The following is a 7,500-nucleotide window of genomic DNA, read 5'->3' on the forward strand; positions in this document are numbered from 1 at the left end:
TCTGAAGACATAAGCGATCTTCCTAAGCAGACGAAGGAACTTGCAGATAGATCAACGTGGTGGATTTTTGACAGCGACAGCCATAGATCATATTCCTCCCTCAGTCTAAACTCCAGGCAGCTAGCAGAGCATATATAAAGTATAAGTATATATACTCTTTTGATCCCGTGAGGGAAATTTGGTCTCTGCATTTATCCCAATCCGTGAATTAGTGAAACACAATCAGCACACAGTGTACACACAGTGAGGTGAAGCACACACTAATCCCACTTAACACACTCAGCACACAGTGAACACACAGTGAGGTGAAGCACACACTAATCCCACTTAACACACTCAGCACACAGTGAACACACAGTGAGGTGAAGCACACACTAATCCCACTTAACACACTCAGCACACAGTGAACACACAGTGAGGTGAAGCACACACTAATCCCGGTGCAGTGAGCTGCCTGCAACAACAGCGGGGCTCGGGGAGCAGTGAGGGGTTAGGTGCCTAGCTCAAGGGCACTTCAGCCACGCCTACTGGTCAGGGTTCGAACCGGCAACCCTCCGGTTACAAGTCCGAAGCGATAACCAGTAGGCCACGGCTGCCCAGGCATGGCAGCTCTGAACTCGGCAGCAATGTGGTGGTCGTGGCATCAGCAGATCTCTCTCTCCCAGAGTAGGCCCACAGTAGCCCTGAGCGATCTTCCTAACCAGACACAGGAGGTGCAGCTTTCGCACTGTTCAGGGATAGATGGAGGATGGATCTCAACAGAGCTAGCATTAGGGCTCTCCCCAAGCACTCCAGCCCAACACAGTAACAGTAACAGTAACGCTAAAGGGGGGAACATCTCCATATGAATACTTATGGATGTAGAATGTGGTATCATTGAAGTTACTGTGGGTCTAATGGCAGGCATCACAATATATTGAAGAGGTTCATTAGGCCTACTGATATACTATTACACTGTTTCTCTATAAAGGCCAATAAAGTCCTGTAGGGCAGCCCCCGGCTGTGTGAAAAACCTCCAGACAGCAGAGGGCGCCCCAACCCCCCCTCCCCCCCCGGAGAACCCCAGGGGACACGGCCATCCGACCACATCAGGTGGGATGGAAAACGCCATATAACACATCTCAGACGACGTCACACCAACATCACGTGACACCTCTGATGAAGGCTGCAGAGGCAAGGTAGCCGAAACTTGTCAGGTACCAGACATTTTACTTTATTGGCCTTTACAGAGAAACAGTGTAATAATAATAATATAATAATAATAATAATATTTATTTATATAGCACTTTTCAAGCATTGAGCACAAAGTGCTTACAGACAAACATGAAGAGCATTTTTTCTATAATCAAAGTGCAACAAAAGTGCTTCACACACGAGACCCAAACAAACAAATAACAAAAATGCCTAACGGAGCAGCATAATCGCCAGCGTACCCGTCACGCGTGAAACATACAACATGTGAAACATTCAAGACTGATAACAAACAAACAAACAAAAACAAATAATAAAATAAATAATTAAGACATTTTTAAAAGAAAACTCATGTTAACTTAGTAGTCCAGTTGGTTGCATCTAGTTAAGTGGCTGAATAGTCCAAGGGCAATGATGAAGGCGCACCGCTGTGTCCAACCCGGAGGATTTAACGTTTTCCTGGCAGTCTGGAGAGCACTGAAGCAGTGAACAGTCTGAAGTCGTAGGTGATCCTACAGATCAGCAACTCGGTGAACATTGACAGCGACCGTTTGTTGTTCAGTGAGATCGCTTGTGTAACAGGCATCACAATACTTTTGTATACACATACACACACACACACACACACACACACACACACACACACACACACACACACACACAAAATGGACAATCTTAAGGTGTCTGTGTGTGTCTGAGCTGATGGTGTTAGACCAGATGGAAGTGGCTGTGACCTGATGATGCAGACATGTATGTGTGTGTGTGTGGCCTGACACAGGAAGGGCCAGCCAGGAAGTGTGTGTCTGACAATAGCTTCTTACGCAACTTCTGGCTGGAGAGACGAGCGGCTCAGGGAGGTGAGGAGGCAGAAGAACAGCTATTTATAGAGGAGGCCTCACCAGGACAGCACCACTGCACACACACACACACACACACACTCACACACCCACACACACACTCACACACACACACACACACACTCACACAGACACACACACTCTCTTACACACACACACACTCATACACACACACACACACACTCTCTCTCTCTCTCACACACACACACACAAACAAACTCTCACACACACACACAGACACTCACACATACACACACACTCTCTCTCTCACACACACACACACACACATACTGGGACTACTAGTACGGCTCTCTCTCTCTCTCTCTCTCTCACACACACACACACTGGAAACGCAAGTCCCTGCTAAACGCTGTCTCAGTGATTGTGTCCTAGCAGCCTCACACACATGTACACACACACACATACACTCTCAGGCAATTTACACTGTGTTACACTCTTTATTTCTAGTCAGGTGACGTTGGAAGAGCAGAATGCAACAGGAGACCCGGGCACCCATGTCAACGCCACCAAGCCTTGCTGACTCAACAGGCCTCCGGACAACGCCAGGGTGGGTGTGTGTGTGTGTGTCCTCTCCAGGGGCGTATCAAGCTTTTTAAAAGTGTGGGGGTTGTGGAATAGGAAAATGAAACAATCTTGCCAAATTATAAATAACTCCCTACAGGGACGTTGTAAGTATTTTCTGAGAGGGGTGCGGACTATATTGGTGTCCGGCAGTTTCTACCCCGAAAAAAAAAAGGAAATTCTGATTGCTAAACACACCATTTTAATGCAGTTTGGGAGGGACAGAAGAAGCAGCGCCCCTCATATGTGTGGCTCATGTGACATGTAGGCCTACTGTACATGATCTACCTATCACTTCACTATTTGACACTACCCTACATGGAGACACATGTTATAAATCAAGAAATCATTTCAGAAATTATGTTTTGTACATATGGGTTAGCAGGCTACAATAAATTGCCCTAACAGACAGCAGCCTAATTTCGAGGTATCACTAATACCTAAATAAATATAATAATAAAGAATACAAAACTGTAAGCTTAAATTCAAAAACGTTTGAAGTCTACCCAAACATATGCAAAGGGAATATAAATAAATTGTGTTGCATATAGCCAGCTTAATTAATGTAAATTTAAAGATTATGATTAGCAGTTTATTTTTCCATTAATAGTTACAGGAAGCCACGTTGTTGTTTAAGCTATTGTTGCTTCTAGCCCACGTTGCCTAGTTTCACTTGCTGCAGGGACACACACATTGCATGAGCGCTCATAAGCGTTCTATTTGAGTTCTACATGCTGGAAATCTTAGTTCTCAGATGTAGAACTCAAATGTGTCTTGACGCCTCCGTTTGTAAGATCAAAATAAGATGTTCTAAATGGAACGCGATCGTTTTTAAGATCTCCAGCACCGGCCATAACTTAATTTCGCGGCTACGTGGACCAGTAGGTTAATTGTTGAGGAGGCCCATAGTTTGAGAAAAGCTGCAGATCATAGACAGAGAAAGCAAAATGCTCTGAGAACAGTATAGTAGCCAAGGTCTTTCTGCACAAACAAGTGCCTTGGTGCGCGCACCCCCGCTTTCACTTTGACTCTCTGCATTTATACATTGTGACAAAAACTGTCAGTCAGACAGTGAATTTTGGTTTACTAAATTAGCATAATGCGGTAACAATTATCATTTCAATTCTACCTGAAATCTGCTCACTGCAGACTTTATAATGCAGACCCAAGCAGCAGCACCTTGAAAGATGCACACTTTGAATTTGATCAGAGCGGCTCTGGTTCTTCACTGGATAACTTGATGTGATTGGCTGGATGACCGTTCAATCAAATCAACAGACCTATTTGTGTCTCTTTGTGTGTGCGTTATGGTAGATACGGTTCCAACTCTTTACGGGAGCGTTTATTTCCATATTTTACTTTCATTTTAATCTGAGAAAAAGTGTGGGGGATAGAATCATGTTCCAGCAAAAGTGTGTACGTTATAACACCCACATCCCCCACGCTTGCTACGCGCCTGGTCCTCTCCAGTCTGGGGAGGTGGTGTGTGTGTGTGTGTGAGAGGCCTTTTCTGATCAGAAGAACCTCACAGTGAGCTGTGAGGAAATGTGCTTAATGAGTTATCACAATGCTGTTGCAGATTGTGTGTGTGTGTGTGTGTGTGTGTGTGTGTGTGTGTGTGCACGGGGTCGGACTGGGGGTAAAACCACTACTGATTATAGGGGCCCAAGGGGAGAGAGGGCCCTTGAAAAGTCTGGAATATATTTTATTTTACTTGGGTTGAGGAATAGAGGGCCCATCAGGACTGCCTATGCAGGGGCCCAGGATATTGTGCTACACCCCTGTGTGTGTGTGTGTGTGTGTGCAGCAGGGATCCCCTCTGACTGGAGAAGAGGAACTGAGAGAAGAGAGGAGCAGGACCAAAAGCAGTCAGGACAGCGCCCTCATGTGGTGCTGTGGGACATGGCAACAGAGCCAAGCACTCCCCTCACCTCGTGTACAGTTCTGTGTGAGAGTGTGTAATGTGTATGAGAGACAGAGAATGAGTGTGTGTGTGTGTGTGTGTGTGTGTTAAAGAGTGAGCTTGCGTATGTGGAAGAGAAGAAGTGAGAATGTGTGTCTGTGGGAGAGAGAGAGCGAGAGAGAGAGAGTTGATGCCCAGGGGAAGGGATTGAGGCAGTGCAGCAGATCTCATCTGATGAAGCGGACTACTGTCACCATGGTTACGTAAGACTCTCTGGAGCTGGTGGCTCCGCTGCTCCAAACAAAAGCTGCCTGTCTTACACACACATACACACACACACACATGTCTGGATCTCTGCTCCAATGCTGGGTGTGCTCCTGTCACACAGTTGGCTGGATGTGGCTCTGAGGGGTGGAGCTAAGGTAAGAGGATGTTCTGTGATGTCACTTACGGCACGCGGATCAACAGCTGGCTGAAGATGAGCTCACCCACTGCACACACACAGCTATTACACACACATACACATAGTTACTATAACTTACACACACACACACCTGCTGTAATCAAGTACGTCAGGGCCAGATCAAGGCCACATCAGGGCCGGATCTCCCCCAGACTCATACTCTGCAGCTAAAGCTTTAAATCTGCCACTTGAGAGCCGTATCTGAGCCGTATCAGGGCCAGACCTCCTGTTGTTCCAGAGTTGAGCAGAAGCAGCAGATGCCCAGGGCAGACGGGGGGTAAGAGAGGGAGGCAGGGGGGTAAGAGAGGGAGGCAGTGGGGTAAGAGAAGGGGCTGAATGGGGTTGATGGGAGATGCCCTCCTCCCACAGAGGGAACAATGCCCCCCCCCCCAACCCACCCCAGCATCCCTGGGCTATTCATTAGCACACGGCGTGGCCTATTCTTCCCCTGCTATTGTCCCTGCATCTGCTTACAGCACACTGAAGGGGTAGGGGGGAAGGGATAACCCCAACTCAGACACACACACACTTGTCCTGTGCTAGCTGGAAAATGGAAAACCCCCAAGCCATCAATGGAGTTGCTCTTGACTTTCACAGGAAGATACGATCTCGGCCACAAAGGACTAGGCCATTCAATACATCCTGGATCTCTAGGATCCACCCTCTTCTCACACACACACACCTCCGCGTGAGATTGATGGCCATGTGCGTGAGGTGCGATTAAAGGAGTGTTAATCTGTCTGAGCTGTCACTGAAGGTCTGCAGGTCGGTTTGGCAAGGATCCCATTGTTTCCGAATCGCCAAAAAAGTCTATTTTCTTTGGAATTGAGTAAACAACTGCATTTAAAACAAGACAATTAGGTAAGAGTTTAATGCACCAGTTTAAGTAATTTCACTGCTGGTTAAGTCGTAAAAACTGGAAGATCAGAAAAGGGCGTCCTTTCCAGATGGACCTGCAGAGCAAATTCAAATGTATTGACGAGCTCGTCTGGGATCACCCAGGCTACGCCACAGGGCCTCTGTGCTGCTTTCCTTGGAACAGCACCTTTGGAGAGCTCTCGGCCTTCTACTCCTCCCCCCTACACACACACACACACACACACACAGAGCCTCCCACTCCTGCACACACACACACACCTGTAGTACTCAGACCAAACTCCCAATACACACGGCAGGCAGACAGCAAACTCAACCTCAGTGAGGACAAACTCACATATGAGCCCTGTGAACAGCTAGACCTGGGGAGATGAAACTCGCACGCATATAAAGACTCATGAGATTGGCAGTGTGTGTTTGTACATGTTTATAAAGACTCGACAGGTTGGAGAGGTGTGTGTGTGTGTGTGTGTGTGTGTGTACGTACATCTTCACAAAGACTCGACAGGTTGGAGGCCAAACCAGTAATTCGCCATCTTTATTTCACACTTTTTTTTTTCTCCCCAAAAACAAAATATCTCAAAATCAAAATATACTGATCATGACCACCTAAAGAGCAAAAGCAAAAAAAATAAAAACAAAAAACAGACATTTTCATTCACTCCCGCGGTCACAAACCAACGTGTATAAATAATGCCATGTAAACAGTCAACCATGCCACAGGCCACCTGTGGAATAAACACTGGTGCCCCCACCCCCCCCCCCCTCCTCTTATTTTTGTTGAGGAACACACACTCCTTGAACCCCCCAGGCAGGGTGTGTCCTCAAGAGCACTCAGAATGAAAAAAAAAAAAAAAAAATTAGATGAAATAATTTAGGAGACTTCAGGAGCAGCTTTGTGGTCCCCACAAGGAGTATGAATGATCTGTGCAGACGCAGTGCACTTCTCCAGTTTAGTATGGATGATCTGTGCAGACGCAGTGCACTTCTCCAGTTTAGTATGGATGATCTGTGCATGCGCAGTGCACTTCTCCAGTTTAGTATGGATGATCTGTGCAGACGCAGATGTAGTGCACTACTCTGGCTATGTATGCTGTTTGACCCTGTTGGCTGCCCTTCGTTAACAGCACTAGCTGGGGTAGTGAACTCTGGAGGGGGGAAACCGAGTGGTCCGGGAGAAGATCTGTGTGTGTGTGTGTGTGTGTGTGTGTGTGTGTGTGTGTGTGTGTGTGTGTGTGTGTGTGTGAGTGAGTGAAGCTGATTGGCTATGGGTGAGGGGAGCAGAGAGAAGTCTCTTCCTGATTGGTAGCTGGGCAGGTGAGGTGAGAGGGTAGTGAGAGGATGTGACAGCAGTCAGAGGAATGGACATTACCATGTACAGTGTAAGGATAAACCCTGAGACACAAAGGGGCGGGGCTTACCGGAGGGGGCGGGCTCAAACTAGAAATTCATTATCACTCCTTCACTGGGGGGTGGGGGGGGGGGGATCAGCCTGCCCTGCCCCCCCGACCAAAGGATAACAGTAGTGTGTGTCATATGTGTGTGTGTCATGTGTGTGTGTGTGTGTGTGTACACGTGTGTGTATGTGTACGTGTGTGTGTGTGTGTACGTGTGTGTGTGTGTGTGTG

General features: G+C 47.2%; 1 protein-coding gene across 1 annotated transcript in view; it reads right to left on the reverse strand.

The window, feature by feature from the left end:
* Window positions 1-6,381: 6,381 nt before the first annotated feature.
* rtca (RNA 3'-terminal phosphate cyclase) overlaps window positions 6,382-7,500 on the reverse strand; it is a 9,070-nt gene continuing 7,951 nt past the window's right edge. Inside the window, exon 11 of the mRNA XM_076279091.1 lies at window positions 6,382-7,500. This exon is cut by the window's right edge and continues 270 nt beyond it. The gene's annotated coding sequence lies outside the window, so the exon portion shown is untranslated.

The sequence above is a fragment of the Alosa pseudoharengus genome, unplaced genomic scaffold, assembly GCF_046254945.1.
Source record: "Alosa pseudoharengus isolate Yale_2024_CS ecotype anadromous, Long Island Sound unplaced genomic scaffold, YU_APseudo_1.1 YU_APseudo_1.1_scf_11, whole genome shotgun sequence".
NCBI classification, from domain to species: domain Eukaryota; kingdom Metazoa; phylum Chordata; class Actinopteri; order Clupeiformes; family Clupeidae; genus Alosa; species Alosa pseudoharengus.